The sequence below is a fragment of the Artemia franciscana genome, chromosome 19, assembly GCF_032884065.1.
Source record: "Artemia franciscana chromosome 19, ASM3288406v1, whole genome shotgun sequence".
NCBI lineage: Eukaryota > Metazoa > Arthropoda > Branchiopoda > Anostraca > Artemiidae > Artemia > Artemia franciscana.
Window position 1 is genome coordinate 21957007 of NC_088881.1, and position 18824 is coordinate 21975830.

The 18824-nt window shown below is 34.3% G+C and overlaps 1 long non-coding RNA gene across 5 annotated transcripts in view; it reads right to left on the bottom strand.

Annotated features, from left to right (window-relative positions):
- Nucleotides 1-1809: 1809 nt before the first annotated feature.
- LOC136039424 (uncharacterized) overlaps nucleotides 1810-18824 on the bottom strand; it is a 64163-nt gene continuing 47148 nt past the window's right edge. For all 5 annotated transcript variants that reach the window (XR_010620443.1, XR_010620445.1, XR_010620442.1 and 2 more), the window contains exons 2-3: nucleotides 17225-18071; nucleotides 1810-6647 (exon numbers count right to left, since the gene is read on the bottom strand). This is a non-coding gene — a long non-coding RNA (uncharacterized LOC136039424). The remainder of the gene's footprint in view (nucleotides 6648-17224; nucleotides 18072-18824) is intronic.

Sequence of the window (18824 nt, forward strand, 5' to 3'; positions counted from 1 at the left end):
TATCATAATATATTATAACTTTATTTATCTGAACTGTAAAAAATGACATGCTATCTACCAAATAATCTTATGAAAAAACAACCCAAAAATGACAAACCATATGACTTCATTAATCGAGAACAGTCCAAGCTGAAATTATTGTTTGAAGCCCACATCAGCATGGAACTGTTTCAAACAGTTTTGTTGTTAGTTTGTTACTTAGGACTCCTGTACATCTCAAAATCTGTGTGGTGTTAAAATTTTTTAAGCAACTGAAGAAGTTCTCTGTGATTCGCAAGGAAACAGATCCTAAATTGAATTATCCTGCTTCACTGATCAAGAAGATGATGCTGATGAACGAATTAAAGGAAAACCCCCAAAAATTTCCCTAAAAGTCCATGGGAGAGCAAAAATCCCAAAATCCCTAAAAAAAACTCTCGCCCCTAAAAGACTTGAAAAATCCCCATTTTAGGGGGGAAATCCCCATTGTGGAAACACTGCTCTAGGGATGGTAAAACATATCGTGATCTATGACTGTAAATGAATAGATGGCAGCAATATCATTTCATTGTCTGTGTTGATGGTACTTTTAGTCGTCAAATCGAACCAAATCTCATCTCATTGTCTCTGTTCTTGATACTCTTACTGATCAAGCCTATTCAATTCTCAGGCTTGTAACTTTTGTTGGGTAACAATAAACTTCATGAATTTTATTTGCTTAGAATCATCATAGTATGCGGATTCTTTTTGTGGATCTATTGACATCAAAATTCCGTTTTCTAGTTTTGATTACTATCGAGTCGAATTGCTCCTTACTTACAGTTCGTTATCACAAAAGGTTTGATTATGGCTATTGAATATAAGGAGGGGGGGGGGGTATCAGAAAACTGGAAAAACACAAGTGAGTACGATAAATTGTCATTGAAAATCAAATTTGAAAGTGTGCTTTCCTGTGGGTTTTCCTAGGACAATTGTTATAAGAAATTGAATTGTGTTTGAAGAATGGGAAGGGGATAACTAGCTGAAAAATAGAAGTAAATAAGCGACTGAAATAAAAGGAAATTCGGGTAATTTTGAAGAAAATTTTACGTTGGTCTAACCTAAATAGGAAAATTTGAATGCCAAAGCAAGCTAATAAACGTACATCTATACCCAATAGACAAAAGTAACAAACAGGAGCCAGTATATCCATTCTCTTATGCCTATATTCTCCATTGATGATTCCACATGTTCCTTAGAAGGGAAATTGGAAGCTTCTTTTTTTTTACAGTGTATTATACCAACATTTGTAAATCGACTTGTTATTTCTCGGTTTTTCAGTTCTCTGGTTGAGAATTCAAATATTGAAAATTTGGGTGGACAGATACGGGAATTGTTGTTAATGTGAGTGGAAGTTCTGCATGAGTTGGTCTTCCACGTGGCTGGAATTATAGCGACTTCCACGACAGTGTTTTTTGATACATTGTATGCGTTGGCTTAAATACCTTTAAAAATTTAAGTAGTAAAAGAGGAAAATTAGCATTAAAGATTAGCGAAAACAAAGCTCCTGGTAGTACTTGTTACCAACCGTTCCCCAAGGTCAATGATACCCTTCTTGGTCTTTTCCCCTCTTTGCCGGGAGAAACATGAATACAGTATTTATACAGGTTCAGTAATTATATCTTTTTTGGGCAATCTCACAGCCCTCAGGACAAGGGCTGTAAGTTAGCAAATTTGTTGATTGTTTACATATAGTATATGTTATTGAGAAAATTCAGGCGATAATTTCAGACAATGTTAAGGGGAGGGTTGAAAAAGCACTTTTGTCTACAACAACACTCAGCAACTTGATAAATTTCGAGTCTTTTAATTGGTGACAGAGTATCAAAAATTTAATAAAAAAAAGCACCTTTGCATACAACAAACTCAGCTAGTAGGAAAAGTCCAAGTGTCTTAGTTTCTAAAAGAGCATCAAAATTCAATAAAAGTAATTTTGACTACAATAAACTAAGGTTGTTGATAAATTCCAAGTGTTTTAGTTCCTCGCTAAGTACAAAAAAAAAAAAAAATAACAAAAGCACTTTTGACTTCAACAAACTCAGCTAGCTTGTTAATTCGAGAGTTTTATTTACTGTCAGCGTATCAAAAATTTATTAAAAGCACTTTTTAGTACAAAAAACTGAACCGCTTGGTAAATTCCGAGATTTGGGATTGGAGTAAAACTATCGGGGATAGTTCTTTGGGTTAAGAAGATTAAACAGTTGTCAGCCCAGTTTTTTTTGGGGGGGGATTGGGGTACCCAAAATTTTTTTGTACATTAAGTTTTTCTTGCCCAAAGGAATTATAGCCTTAAGCCTTATCAACAGACTAATCAGAACAAAAGTTTTGCCCATTCCTGGGCTGCCTAGCCTCCCCCCACCAACCAAATGTTTGATTTTCTCAACCCAAAGAACTGTATCTGAAACATTTGGTCCAATCCCCCTTCCAACGTCAATCATCTGTCCTTTTCCTTTGTAAAACCCTTATTTCAAAACTGTTGATATTTTGCATTATTTACAGTATTTACATCAGGGGTTATGGGGTTCATGTTATCCATGGATGCGTATTTATTGGACCTTTTGATTATATTGAATAGAATGACTTTCTGAGGTCAAAGTATGACCGGATATCTTTGGGGTTTGGTGGTAAATATAAGGTCTGAAAGATGGTTGGTTACTCAATAAGACTACTAGTTCTTCCAGATTACAGTTGAATATCCTTTCAAAAATTTCTACTACCACCCCTTACACATAAAGTGACCGAGAAAGAAAAATATATAAGTCGAACACTTATGGCTGTGTATTCGGACAGTGATGCCTCTTAAAGCACTACCTCTAAAGGTTTTGAACGGGCAGTTTACCTAATCTTCTGTTTTTCCAGCTCTTAATTCCAAACCATTGTGACATTTTTGTTGTGAAAAAAAGACAGTATTCGAAATATTAGTCGTTTTCAGTAAAGTCAGAATGCCAATAAAAGGCTTTAGAGGGTAAAAGATGGCGTAAGGGCCCCAAATGAAGGAAGATACTGAAAAATATATTTTCTTGGCACTGTCTAAAAAAAAACTAAAAATTCCTTCGAGATTTTAGTGATTTTTTTTATCTTCATTTTGAAAAATCGAGAAAGATTTTACCTTATACTTTTTTTGGAATCAACACCCCATTGAAGTGGTGGTCATACCAGTACTTTTCTAAGGTTCTGTTTATTTTTAAGTTTGACTCGGTTATTTATTTTAGATTGAGCTTATTTTATTTATTTCTTCATTCCTTCATTGAAATATCTGCTAAATTTAAGTTTGACAGTTTTTAATTAAATTTCTGGTCGTTTCAGGTTTCAACCATTCCTTCATGGTCATTTCTAAAAGCTTCAAGTTTGATGAATTATAAGACTTTATTTCTGATCATTCTGGGTTTTTTAATATTGCTCTTTACATGTCAAAGATGAAATTAGCGAAGCTAGAAGACGAGCACATCATTCGAGGTCCATCCCTTACGTATGGCGAAGAAGTAGAAGTTCCAAGAATCGATAGTAGCCGAGGGCAACGAACTGTAAGTAATCCGCCAACTTCTTTCACAGCACCGACGTATCAGAACTATAATTGACCGCTTTCGTCACGGTAACTTACAAAATTATAATCTTGGTTCAAAGTTTTATCTTCCATTCTTCCGAACCTTTTTTAGACAGTGAAAAACACCCTGGGCCTCGGCCATTCAACTTTAACATATTCACTGGGTTAGAAGTAAATTTAGCACCTGCATCAATAGTCACAGCAATAACAGCGTGCCAGGTAAGGATGCCCTAAACCTGATGTAAGTACTGACGATGACGTGCTAGGTATAAAAAGTTGGAGCTGTTCCGGGGCTGAGCTATGGTTTGGTGTCCGTCAAAATCCCCGACAGCTAAATCATTGTTTGTGTTGCATCAGAGTGGACCTTTCAATAGTTTCTCTAACCAAAACAAAGCAAGTTACCAGCACTAGAGGTTGACCTCGAGGAGTGGCGCACTCCAAGGATGTTATAGTCTAGTAAACAACTCAGCGTTTGCACTGGATTCTGATTAATGAATGATTTTATTTTAATGAAATGATGATAGCCATCAAAAATAAAAGACAAGGCGATAGAGCATACAAAAAGAAGGAAAAACAGAAGAAAAAAGACACATGTACAAAAAAAAAAAACAAAAAAAAAAACACTACTACAAAAAAACAACAGCAAATACATACAAACTAATAATACGAATAGAACAAACATTTCGAAAAGGTAAGCCACTCCAAGAGTGGCAAACCTCTCGAAGTGAATTATACAAATAAATACAAAATAAAAATGATAATAAAACATTAAAAAAAATAATCAAAGCAGAATTAAAACAAAAAACCTCCTAAGGGTGGTTCGACGGTTATTCCGTGAGCATGGAAAAAAGCTTGTCTGCAGCATCAAGAGCATCCGGCAAGCTGTCTCTTTCCCGCAATCCACGATTCCTTTTGCAAGAATGAACCCAAATAAAGAGCTTTAAATATTTGAAATAATCCCTCCTGATTTCAACTTTATCTCAATGGTTAAAAATGTCCAATAAAGGAACCAGGTATAAAAAATGGGGGAGAGAAACAGCACTATGTTGCTCAGGATTATGAAACAGTTTTGCTTTAAAAGCAGAAAACATTCAAACAATCGATTTTTTTTCAATTCTTTAATCATTGGAAACTGGATCCCTGGGTGTCTCAAGAAGCTTGTTTCAAGAAGTTTTGCTCGGAAGATGTTTTCTGTTTCCCATTGGTCCAGAATGAAAAAAAATACTGAATTTTGAGTGCTCTAAGCTTAGCGGAGTTCCTGTCAGCAAGAATTTAGATTATTAAGAAATATTTCATTGATTTTGATTTTCTGCTTCTTATTTTCTGAGAAGGGTTTCTCTTTGCTCACTAATCCCTAACGTGTATGTTTTATTAAGTTAAGTCAAACTACACAAAATAAATCTACTATTTAAGCCAATCATTCGTGTTTACACTCTCAATAAAATATTTGGGATAAATTAGTTTTATGCTTTCGTTCTATTTTTCCTTCTCTGTCACAAATTAGCTTTTGGTTGTTCTACTGCTCTTTATGTCTTAACTATATTATGACTGTTCTATTGTAACTTTTTGAATTGATTTTTGTGTCGTTTAAGTTCTAATTTGATATTTTCTTTAGATCTGAAAGATGAAGCTATTCCTGTAGCCTTTTAGAGAAGAAAGAAATCGAACGTAAAATATGGGCATCAAAGGTTTGCTTACTTTTGTTGAAAGTAACCAGAACCAGTTCATGGTAGAACTATGAATTACATTCATCCACGATTATAATCGATGCAAACAACGTTCTTTACAAATTGTATGACACATGCAATGGATCAAATGCAGCTTTTGGTTGTAACTATGATTTAGTCTATTCACATTTTGATCCTTACTTGACTCATGTTAACGTGAAACCAATCATGGTTTTTGATGGTGGCCTTGATGTTGATAATAGGAAGGAGATGACATGGGAAATAAGGACTAAACAGTGAATGACAACGGGAATTTCTTGTGATCCATGTTGAAAAGGACGTCTTAATCTATTACCACTTTTCGGAAAGCACATTTTTACTGCTGCTTGTAAAAAGCATAATTATTAAGTAGTTCAATGCGATTACGAAGCCGATGATGAAATTGCATTGCTATCAATAATTTTAAATTGTCCTGTTTTAAGTGGTGATTCAGATTTTATCATTTTTGGGATTGAACTTATTCTTTAAAATCCTCTAAGCGTTTCTTTCTTGCCTATCAAAGTCAATTGACAACTTACAATATCCTGTAAGATGTTTTCTACTGATTGTTTTTGGAAGAAATCAATTCCCTTCCTAGATCCCATTTGCCCCTTGTTGGGATTCTTCTTGGCAACGACTATATACATTTAGAATCCTCCCAGAGACTTTGGTCTGGGATGGTCATGTCAATAGAAAAAGGAATAGTGAAAACTCACAGAAGAATAAAGGGGGTTACATCCTGGTTTCAAAAAGAGACAATCGAATCAGTTTTAGATAAGGAAAGGTTTTTCTATTTTTATTTGGAATTTTATTTTATGTTTTTTCTATTTGGAAACAAAGCAACTACGCCGCTACGAGCTTCATCAATCTTTAAGACATTCCTAAGAAAATCAAGTCAAACACGAGAAGATAAATCGGGGATTTCTCTTAATCGAGGGACTCATTGGCTCTGCTTGCTACCGACCTGTACACCAAGTTCAATTCCTACAGCTTCTGCACTGTCACTGCTTAACAACGATATATCAGGATAATCAACACTTAGTAATATTACTGAAATTGCTCTGAATATGTCCATCGCACTAAACAGGCTATAAGGCCTGCTTTCTTTTTCTACCTGAGCCAAATGACCAAAATTATTGTTGCAAATAATATGCAGCATCCACGAGAGGAAATTACGATTCATATAAGCAGTAATAAACTACTGAGGAGGAGTATTGTTATTTCTCGAATAAATTGAAGTATTATGTTCTGTTTCATCCAGTATTTTTTTTAACAAGGCTTAGACCTTTCCCATGTTGAATCTCCTCATCTCTCCTTAAAGAACATTCTATAAGCTTTCGGACTTCTTCCTTTTTGTTGCCAGGAAATGTTAATAATACCTGGAAAAGAATAGGATGATTTTTTTTTTTTTAATTCCCATTGCTATTACCTTATAATGGGCCGTTACCTTGTAAAGGCCCTTTATAAATCAGAGTTGATTCGAAAAAAAAGCAAAAAATTAAGGCTCCCCAAATTGAAATAATTATTTAAAACATGTTGATATTAGTAGTATATAAAATGGAGTTCCAGGACCACCCAACTCATCCCTTCGATTTACATAATTTTCAGTCCATTTTACAATATTTTAATATCAATTATTAAACATTTTGAACATTTTCCATCCCTACATTCAAGATGAAAACAGGTCCTTGGAAATCAAATTTGGTCGTATTTTTATACTTTTCACAATGTGAATACGGGTTCTAGATCCTCCTATCAATTTACCCCCTTTTCAATTGAATTCACATCATTTTAAACTAAAATTTCCGACGTCTTTATAATTTTCCATCCTGAGCTTTAAGATCACGACAGGTCTTGTGAAATAAGGGTTTAATTATATTTCATTGTCCTATACTACCGATACAAATATAGTAGTTTAATATTTAGTGGATAGTTCGGATATCAATAATTAAATAATTTATTTTATCTTTATTTTTCTTTCAATAACCTTTAACATCCTACCTTTATCTTATTTTTTAAATTTCTCTTCAAGATCAGCTGCTTTAGAATCAAAACGCTTAGGGGCAAATAGATCAACCATTTCACCTTTAAAATGAATAGTAATATCGAATTTATTTCTCATCGTCCTAGCACGTCCAGAAACACCAGACTCGCCAAAGCACTGAACCCCCCCTAACTCCCCTAAAGACAGCGAATTCAGTACGGTTACGTCAATCACGTATCTACGACATTTGCTTATTCTACCCACCAAGCTTCATCCCGATTCCTCCACTCAAAGCGTTTTCCAAGATTTCCGATTTCCCCCTCCAACTCCCCCTAATGTCAACAGATCTGGTCGGGGTATGAAATAAGAGCCCTGAGACATGAGTTACTTCTAAATATTAAGACCCGGTCACCCGTTCTTAAGTTAAAAATAACTCAATTTTTCTAATTTTTCCAAATTAACACCCCCCCAGCTCCTCCAAAGAGAACGGATCCGTTCCAATTATGTCAATCACGTATCTAGAACTTATTCTTATTCTTCCCATTAATTTTCAACCCGATCTCTCCACTCTAAGCGTTTTCCAAGATTTCTATTTCCCCCCCCCTCCAACCCCCTATGTCCCCGGATCCAATTCGAGTCAAAAATGGAGCATCTGAGACATAACATTCTCCTATATATCAAGTTTCATTAAGATCCGATAACCTATTTGTAAGATAAAGATACCCTAATTTTCACGTTTTTCAAGAATTCTGGTTCCCCCCTCCAACTCTCCCAGTGTCACAGGATCTGGTCGGAATTTAAAATAAAGAGCTCTAAAGCACAAGATCCTTCTAAATATCAAATTTCATTAAGATCTGATCACCCGTTCGTAAGTTACAAATTCCTCATTTTGCTAATTTTTCCGAATTATCCCCCCCCCCCAAATCCACCAAAGAGAGCGGGTCCGGTCCGGTTATGTCATTCACGTATCTTGGACTTGTTTTTATTCTTCTCACCCAGTTTCATCCTGATTTCTCTGCTTTAAGTATTTTCTAATATTTCCACCCCCCCCCCCCCCCGACTCCCCCCCCCCCAATGACGCTGGATCCGATTGGGATTTAAGGTAAGAAATCTGATTTATGAGGTCTTTCTAAATATGAAGTTTCATGAAGATCCGATTACCCCTTCGTGAGTTAAAAATACGTCATTTTTTCTAATTTTTCAGAATTAACCATCCCCCCACTCCCCCAAATAGAGCGGATTCGTTCCGATTATGTCAATCACGTATCTAGGACTTCTGCTTATTTTTTAATTGAGATCCAATCACCCGTTCGTAAGTTAAAAATACCTCGTTTTTTCCAATTTTTCAGAGTTAACCCCCCCCCCCCCCCCTCCAGCTACTCCAAAGAGAGCGGATCTGTTCCGGTTATGTCAATCACGTATCTAGAACTTTTGCTTATTTTTCACACCAAGTTTCATCTCGATCCCTCCACTCCAAGCATTTTCCAAGATTTTATGTCCCCCCCCCCAATCCCCCCCCAGTGTCACCAAATCCGGTCGGGACTTAAAATAATAGCTCTGAGACACGATATCCTTCCAAACATCAAATTTCATTAAGATCTGATAACCCGTTTGTAAGTTAAAAATACTTCATTTTTTCTAGTTTTTCCGATTTAACCGTCCTCCCACTCCCTCCCAGATGGTCGAATCGAAAAAAAAAAAAAACAATTTCCAACTTAATCTGGTCTGGTTCCTGATACGCCTACCAAATTTCATCGTCCTAGCTTACCTGGAAGTGCCTAAAATAGCAAAACCGGGACAGACATATAGCGATATAGTGATAAATTGTGAAATCTCAGCTCCAGCAACTTTTGTGGGTCTTCCAAGCTGTTTAGGTACTTTAACCACTTCTAATTGTATTTTCTTGGGTCTACCACATTTTTTTTTTTTTAGTTTCAACTATCACTTCCGATCCATATCCAACAATTTTGTGTGTACCGGGTAATTTAAACCTCGAACTCTCGGTAAAGTCTCTGGTAATGCTAAACCTGGTAATCTGGTAATGATAAAGATTATCCTTTTAAAAATGTTTTAAAGTTTTGCTCTTCATTGAAATGTCTTCCACAGTGGGTCCAAAGACACATTTTCGATTTATGTTTGGTAATTTGAGTTCTCAATAATCTACTTAAATCTTTAATTAAAACATAATTATCATCAAATAAGCGTAAATTAATCACATGTGTAGCAGTTTTCCATTGATCTTAGTTCTAGGAATATGAGCTTTAACCATTGTATTTTTACAATGGTTAAAGAGCGCTAAAACGCTCTTAGCGTAAAGAGCGTTTTAGCGCTCTTTACGCTAAAGTTTGACTCTTTCTCTCAACTCATCTTTTTAAAACAGTAAAAAACTTTAGCGTAAAGAGCGGGGCGCTGATGAGGAAGCAGCCCCTTTCATATACGAAGTAATTTCTGTTCGTTTTAAGTTTTAATGTCGCTCCTTACTTTCAGTTGAAAAAACTTGTTTTTTTATTTAATTTCTGAACGTTTTTGAATCAATGCATGTTTTGATTTTGGCTCTCCGCAGAGGAATAATTAAAACGAAATTTGCATATTTTTTTTTTTTTGGCTAAATGGCTTTCTCATAATTTTGATCGAATGATTTCGAGAAAAAAAGAGCGGGGAAGGAAGCCTAGTTGCCCTCCAATTTTTTGGTTAATTAAAAAGGCAACTAGAACTTTTAATTTTTTACGAATCTTTTTATTAGTAAAGATATACGTAACTTATAAATTAGCTTACGCAAAGAATTTTTTATTCTCATGTTTTTATTACACATATGAGAGGGTTCGCCCCCTCGTCAGTACCTCTCTTTTTACACTAAATCTTAAATTTTGTCCCAATTCGTTAAGAATGACTCCTGAATCATACTTTAGCGTAAAGAGCGAGGTATTAAGAGGAGGTGAGCGCCTCATATGGGTAATAAGTTTGTTCGTTTTAAGTCTTAATGCTGCTCCTTACTTCCAGCTGAAAAAAAACTTTTTCATATTTATTTTTTCATTGTTTTTTTTTTAAATAATGCTAGTAAATCCTGCGCTCCCTTCATGGAAATTTTCTTCCCCCATGACAAATTCCTCGATGGAAAGTTCCCCCAGTATATCCCCCTCTTCTCAACCCCTCCCCCAACCAAAAAATCCTCCTGAAAACGCCTGTACACTTCCCAATAACCATTACTATATGTAAGCACTGGTCAAAGTTTGTAACTTGTAGCCCCTCCCACGGGGACTGTGGAGGAGTAAGTCGTCTCCAAAGACATAGTTATAAGGTTTTTCGACTACGCTGAATAAAATGGCTATCTCAGAATTTCGATCCGTTGACTTTGGGAAAATTATTAGCGTGGGAGGGGGCCTATGTGCCCTCCAATTTTTTTGGTCACTTAAAAAGGGCACTAGAACTTTTCATTTCCGTTAGAACGAGCCCTCTCGCAACATTCTAGGACAACTGGGTCGATACGATCACCCCTGGGAAAAAAAAACAAACAAATAAACACGCATCCGTGATCTGCCTTCTGGCAAAAAATACAAAATTCCACATTTTTGTAGATAGGAGCTTGAAACTTCTAAAGTAGGGTTCTCTGATACGCTAAATCTGATGGTGTAATTCTCGATTCTATGACTTTTAGGGGGTGTTTCTCCCTATTTTCTAAAATAACGCAAATTTTCTCAGGCTCGTAACTTTTGATGCGTAAGATTAAACTTGATGAAACTTATATATTTAAAATCAGCATTAAAATGCGATTCTTTTGATGTAGCTATTGGTATCAAAATTCCATTTTTTAGAGTTTTGGTTTCTATTGAGCCGGGTCGCTCCTTACTACAGTTCGTTACCACGAACTGTTTGAAAACAGTAAATAACTTTAGCGTAAAGAGCGGGACGTTGAGGAAGGAACAGCCCCTTTCATACACGGAGTAATTTCTGTTCGTTTTAAGTTTTAATGTCGCTCCTTACTTTCAGTTAAAAAAACTGTTTTTTTTATATTTAGTTTCTGAACATTTTTGAATTAATGAATGTTTGATTTTGGCTCTTCGCAAATGAATAATTAAAACGAAATTTGTGTATTAATTTTTTTTTGCTAAATGGCTTTCTCTTAGTTTTGACCAAACGATTTTGAGAAAAAGGGTGGGAGAGGAGGCCTAGTTGCCCTCCAATTTTTCGGTTACTTTAAAAGGCAGCTAGAATTTTTAATTTTTAACGAATGTTTTATTAGTAAAAGATATACGTAACTTACAAATTAACTTACGGATCGAAATTTCTACATTCGTATATTTTTATTATGTAAGATATGAGGGGTTTTCCCCCTCGTTAATACCTCGTTCTTTAAACTAAAGCTTTAATTTTGTCCCAATTATTTAATATTGACCCCTGAACCACAAAGGCTGTAGAATAAATAGTTGAAATTACTAAAAATAATTTAGCGTAAAGAGCGAGGCATTTAAGAAGATATGAACCCCACATATGCGTAATAATCTATGTTTGTTTTAAGTTTTAATGCTGGTACTTTCAGTGGAAAATTTTTTTTTCATATTTATTTTTTTTTAATAATGCTAGAAAATCCTGCACCCTCTTCATGGAATTTCTCTTCTCCCATGACAAATTCCTCCAAGGGAAGATCCTCCCACGTAGACCACTCCCCTCATCCCCCAACCAAAAAAAAACCCTGAAAAGGTCTGTACACTTCCAAATAACCATTACTGTGTGTGAACGCTGGTCAAAGTTTGTAACTTGCAGCTCCTCCCCTGGGGATTGTGGGGGAGTAAATCAGCCCCAAAGACGTAATTATTATGTTTTTCGACTATGCTGAACAAAATGGATATCTCAAAATTTTGATTCGTTGACTTTGGGAAAAATATGAGCGTGGGAGGGGCCTAGATGGCCTCCAGTTTTTTTGGTCACTTAAAAAGGGCACTAGAACTTTTAATTTCCGTTAAAATGAGCCCTCTCGCGACATTCTAGGACCACTTGGTCGATACGATCACCCCTGAAAAAACAACAACAAACAAACAAATAAACACGCACTCGCGATCGGTCTTCTGGCAAAAAATACTAAGTTCCACATTTTTGTAGATAAGAGCTTGAAACTTCTACAATAGGGTTCTCTGATACGTTGAATGCGATGGTGTGATTTCGTATGACTTTTAGAGCGTGATTCCCCCTATTTTCCAAAACAAGGAAAATTTTCTCAGGTCCTGAACGTTTGATGAGTAAGACTAAATTTGATGGAACTTATATGTTTAAAATCAGCGTAAAAATCCGATTCATTTGATGTATCTATTAGTATCAAAATTTCGTTTTTTAGAGTTTCGTTTACTATTGATCCGGGTCGCTCCTTACTACAGTTCGTTACCACGTACTGTTTGAAAATAAACATTCTCATAAAGTCGAGAGACTTTATTGAAAATAGCACTATCAGATTCAGCGTATCAGCTAACCCTAATTTGGATTTTTTTCAGAAGAAATATGATGTTTTTGTGTTTATTTGTTTGTTTTTCTTCTTCTTCTTTCTCCGGGGGTAATAGTATTAATCAAATAGTCGTAGAAGAGCAAAAGAGGGTTCATTAAACGGAAAACTAATGCTTATATTCTGAGAAAACTATTTTCCCCCAGAAAAATTTCAACTGTTTGTGGTTCAGCTACACTGCCATGATTATCGACATTTTTAAACAAGCCAAGAGGTAATGAAAACAAAAAGTCATTCCATTATTAGGATAAGAAAACACCGATTTTTCTCACCTGACTTAAATTACTAAACATAAATTTTGCAACAATAGACTTTCTACTTCGTTCTGTTTTCGCTTCTTTCATTAGTTGTCACATTTCTGTTTTCAATTTTAGTAGCATAAACCATTTTTATGTAAAAGGTTTGCGTTTAAAAAAAAGGATTTAAATGTAATATTTCTTCAAGCAAGGCTTTTCTACCTCATATTATTTTTCATTTTCTAACAAATTATGACTTCTAATTTCAAATTTCAATAGGGAAAACCCTTTTTTCATGTCAAAAGTCCATATTTTTAGAGAGTATTCCCCATTTCAACATCAATTCAAGTAAGATATGTATATCTACCAACATATTCACTTATTACCAAAAAGTAATGATTTTTTCACCAACAATTACATTTGATGGCCCTTGGAAATTCCATATTTAGTTTTAAAAAGGGGGTCAAAATTACATATTGCCACTTTATTCACGGGATTTTTGAATTCTCGTCTTCATTCATTAATGTAAAAAGGAAGGGAGTATTAGCAATTACAGCTTAAGAATTCACGAAACCACGGATGCTAAGCAATTACTATTAGGTGAAAAAGTCTTCTCTTATGTCCACTATCCCCCTGATTTGCCTAAATTTCTGTCACATATATTGTTATCAACCCCTCCTCTTCCCCATTCTTCAAAAACCTAGTTATTATCCTTTTTGAATTATTGACAACTATCTTTTTCCTCCATAGTACGGATCCGTTTTATTAATCTTATCCCTAGTGTTTTCAAATTTATGCCATTCACAACCAAAAGAACTAAACTATACTAGTGATATCATCTTATATTTTTCAGAAGGTTAATACTCAAAGCCCAAAGGTGAAAAACCATTTACCAATCTTTATGGAAGAAGTACTAATTTTCCTGGTTCACCACAAACTGAATTATTATGGCTCTTGGAAATTCAATTTTTTTTGCCAAAAAGGATGAAATCCCACCTTAATGATTTTTCCACATGATTTAATTTTGTCAAGTAAAGCCTTATGCCTGCATTATGAAAATCTCCTGAAAACGTCTTTTTAGCTTTGGCAGGACACATTTTCAACTACCCTCATCGCTACGCACAATTTGAGGCAAACGACATTTTTAGCGATAGATGCTTGATACAATGAAAAAAAAGATAAGGTAAATTTAAATATTGACTCGATTTATGACATTTTTGTAGATTGAACCTATAGTTGATAGTAAGGTCCTCGAAATCACCAGGAGACTAGAGTAAATACAAGAGCAAGAAGAATTTTAGCATTTGATGCCAACAAAAGGATTATTTCACAACAAAATAACTAATTTTTTATTCATTTCCTTATGTTTTATCCAGTTGCTTTTGTGTGTTTACTGAAGTCACTCGTAATTGCTTCGAGAAATACTCTTTGGCACTCAATTACAGTAGAATTAATTGTATATATAAATACAGGTTTGTTTATTATTTCTGTTGTTTATTGTTCTTAGTTCTAAGTTTTTTCTTTTTTGATTTTATAGATTATTTTAGTTGTTATCTTTGGTTCTTTTATTTCGTTTCTTCAACTAATAGTGCTGGAGACGTCTTGTTTTATATAGGCGAAATATCTGCTTCGCTTACTTTGTCTTTTTCTTCTATTGGGCAAAGTCCCTTTTTTTTGTTCTTCATCTTGAGATTTTCTCTCTCTTTGTTTGGTCGAGGTATAGCTAAGTATAACTAAGTGGAGCTAGCTAGGTCAAATTATCTAGTTCAAGCGAGGACAAAAACTTGAAACAGACAAAAACTAGAAACAAACTTGGAAAAATCCCAAACATGCCGACAGGTTTTAATAAAGTTTGAAACACGTAAAAAAAAAAACTTGAAAAATTCAGAAACATGTAAAAACATTTGAAAGAAACAAAATCGCCTTAACAAAATAAAAATTAAAGTTTACTTCAACAAAATTCAAAACTGCTCGAAAATCTTGCCATCTTGAAACAAGGTAATTTGAAATTCATGAAAAAACATTTTACAAACATGGAAACTTGCGAGGGGAAATTGGAATACAGATAAAATCGTGAAAAACAAAGTTTGATAAATTTACGAAATAATTTCAACAAAGTTTGATAAAGACAAAATTCATCGAACAAACAATTAAAAACGACTAGATGACGAAAAAATTTAAAACTAAAATAACTTTGATAATTTGGAAAATCAGAACTCTACCTACCAACCATAGTCTGCTTAGCTAAGCCTGTCCAGCTACCATCGTCTACCTACACATACTTCAAGTTAATATATGGCTAAAGGCTAGATTTTCTTGAACAAAATTTGATAGACGGATTTATTGAGCAGTTTGGAATGTTTTAGACTAATATTATCCAAACTACTCAAGGTTTATATTAAGTTAATTAACTTTGGTTAGTATACCAGCATAACCTATATTAACCCAATTTGAACAAAATTTGATAGACGAATTTATTTGAGTAGTTTGGAATGTATTAAACTAATATTATCCAAACTACTCAAGGTTTATATTAGGTAAATTTAACTTTGGTTAGTACACCAGCATAATCTACATTAACTTAATCTAAAGCGAGGATGATGCAGCTAAGGTTAATTTAACTTAACCCAAATTGTTCAAGTATATCTAGTCTTTAATTGCATATTATTTGAACATAGATATAGGTAGCAAGATAGATCTAGATAAGTAGGTAAATTGGTGAACTACAAAGTTATCCAATTTTTTGCAAGATGAATATATATTTTTTTTAATTTGCGTAAATTCGTCTAGATTTTAAATTCTATTAGCACGATTTCCTCATTGTTAATATTTCCCTCTTTTGATATGAATAAATAACGATGAGATTTTAAAATTATCATAGGCGCTACCAAAGTAGATCTAAGTGGTATGGATAAAAAGGTAATGGGTAAAATCCTAAGAGGTAAAATTCTTTTTTGACAAAAATAAATTTCTGATGACCATGAGTATGCAATTCATACTTAAATTGTAAGAAATTTAATGCAGTAGAAAAATCTAACCTTAAGGAACATGATTTTTAAATCTCTAGACATCTTAGAAAAATGAATTTTCTTGCACGAAAATTGTTTTCTGCTCTTAGAATTCAAAAAGTAAAACTTATTTTTAAGCATGAACTATACGAAGTAGAATGTCTTTTACTGGTAAAAATTTGTTTTTGGAAATTCAGAGGTAGTTACTCACTCCTCTGCAAGAATTAGCTTATTTCTTAGTCCATTGTCCATTTCTGGTCTTATTATTCTCTCTTTATTAATCTCTTATTCTAAGAGACTGTTATATAGAGAAAATCTGGAAATAGTAATAAAGAAACGCCGGAAAGTCTGATCTTGGTAAAAAGGAGCCAATTAACCAAATTGTTCAAATTCTCTGGATAGGAGAAGCTTTGATACTAGGAATTTGGGTTACATAGAGCAAATTAATTAAAGAAGAGAAAGACTTATTCCCTACTTATGTTGCGTGGATCCAAACAAGGTATATTACTATTTAAAGGATAAAAAAAAACTTTACCCCAATTCTTTTCTCTTAAAACCAATGATTTCTTTTAATTAGAGGCTACTTTCGCGCTCAAATTTCAAGCAGCAAGGCTGTATCTAAGGATGGGATGGAGGTACCTGGGATCGATCCCTCCCTCGTTCGCGAAATTTTTTGTCTGACTTACAAAAACATCCCAAAAATGTGCATAAACAAAATTTGCTTATGGGCCTTTAAACTTTTTGTCCACCCATAGCAATCCTAGATATACCCTTGTTTGCTGCATTATCCAGTTTTGAATATTGCACATGAAATTTTTTAACATTGATTTGATTTGCTAAACAAACTCTCTATAAATTTAATTAGCTGTTTTTGCTTGGATGACTATAACGCAATTACTGGAAAAATTGATGGCTAAAAAATTCAGTTTGGACAGTGGGGGACCTTACCTGACCTTACATGAAAACCCCTGTAATTGAAATCTTCCCTCTAATTGATTCATATACTTCCAACAAATCAAAGCTATAAAACCATTAACAATAAACGAAAGAGAGAGAGAGAGAGAGAGAGAGAGAAGAACCAAAAGTTAAGCTTAGTCGGGTCAAATATCACATTCTGGACAAGTAAATTAAGCGATAGCCGAGGGAGGAAGAAAGTAGGATTAGAGACATAAATCGATGTCAACACTCATTCGAGAAAAAATTTTCATTGGCATGTTAAAAATAGAAAAACCCATACCTTTTCTGAAGCTGATTTGATGTCTGTCTTCGAAGCCAGGATGTAACCTCTATTAGTCTTGTATGAGTATCCATTTTTCCGTTTTTTTTTTACATGACCTTCCCAGACCAAAGTCTCTGGGAGGATTCTAAATCTACATAGTAGTTGCCAAGAAGAATCCCAACAAGGGGTAAATAGGATCTAGAAAAGGAGTCAAATTCTTCCAAAAACGATCAGTAGCAAACATCTTACAGGATATTGCAGGTTGTCCATTAACTTTGATAGGCGGGAAAGAAACACTTAGAGGATTATAAAGAATAAGTTCAATCCCAAAAATGATAAAATCTGAATCACCACTTAAAACAGGGCACTTGAAAATTCTTGATAGCAATACAATTTCATAATCACATTGAACTACTTGATAATTATGCTTTTTACAAGCAGCGGTAAAAATGTGCTTTCCGAAAAGTGGTAATACATTAAGACGTTCTTTTCGAGATGGATCACAAGATATTCCCGCTGTTATCCGCTGTTTAGTCCTTGATGATTATCAACATCAAGGCCACCATCAAAAACCATGATATGTTTCATGTTACATGAGTCAAGTAAGGAACAAAATGCATCAAAACGTGAATAGACTAAATCATAGGCACAACCGTAAACTGCATTTGATCCATTGCATGTGTCTTACAATTTGTAAAGAACGTTGTTTACATCGACTAAAATCGTGGATGAATGTAATTCATAGTTCTACCATGAACTGGTTCTGGTTCCTGTCAACAAAAGTAAGCAAACCTTTGATGCCCATATTTTACGTTCGATTTCTTTCTTCTCTAAAAGGTTACAGGAATAGCTTCATCTTTCAGATCTAAAGAAAATATCAAATTAGAACTTAAACGACACAAAAATCAATTCAAAAAGTTACAATAGAACAGTCATAATATAGTTAAGACATAAAGAGCAGTAGAACAACCAAAAGCTAATTTGTGACAGAGAAGGAAAAATAGAACGAAAGCATAAAACTAATTTATCCCAAATATTTTATTGAGAGTGTAAACACGAATGATTCGCTTAAATAGTAAATTTATTTTGTCTAGTTTGACTACTGAATAAAACATCCACGTTAGGGATTAGTGAAAAATGAGAAACTCTTCTCAGAAAATAAGAAGCAGAAAGTCAAAATCAAGGAAATATTTTTTAATTATCTAAATTCTTGCTGACAGAAAGTCCTCTAAGCTTATTGAACTCAAAATTCAGTATTTTTTTTTCATTCTGGACAAATGGGAAACAGAAAATATCTTCCGAGCAAAACCTCCCGAAACAAGCTTCTTGAGACACCCAGGGATCCAGTTTCCAAAGATGAAAGAAATGAAAAAGATATAAGAAAAACTCGATTGTTTGCATGTTTTCTGCTTTTAAAGCAAAACTGTTTCATAATCCTGAATATAACCTGGGAAATCAGACAAAAAACATAAATCAAGAGGACGTTGCCATATATTTGAAAATGTTGAGTCAAAAGGCAAATATCATTATTAATATTATTCGGGTACAGTGCTGTCACTTACTTGACGTACTTTTACTTGAAGTACTACTTAAGTAAAATTTTCCATTACTTGTACTT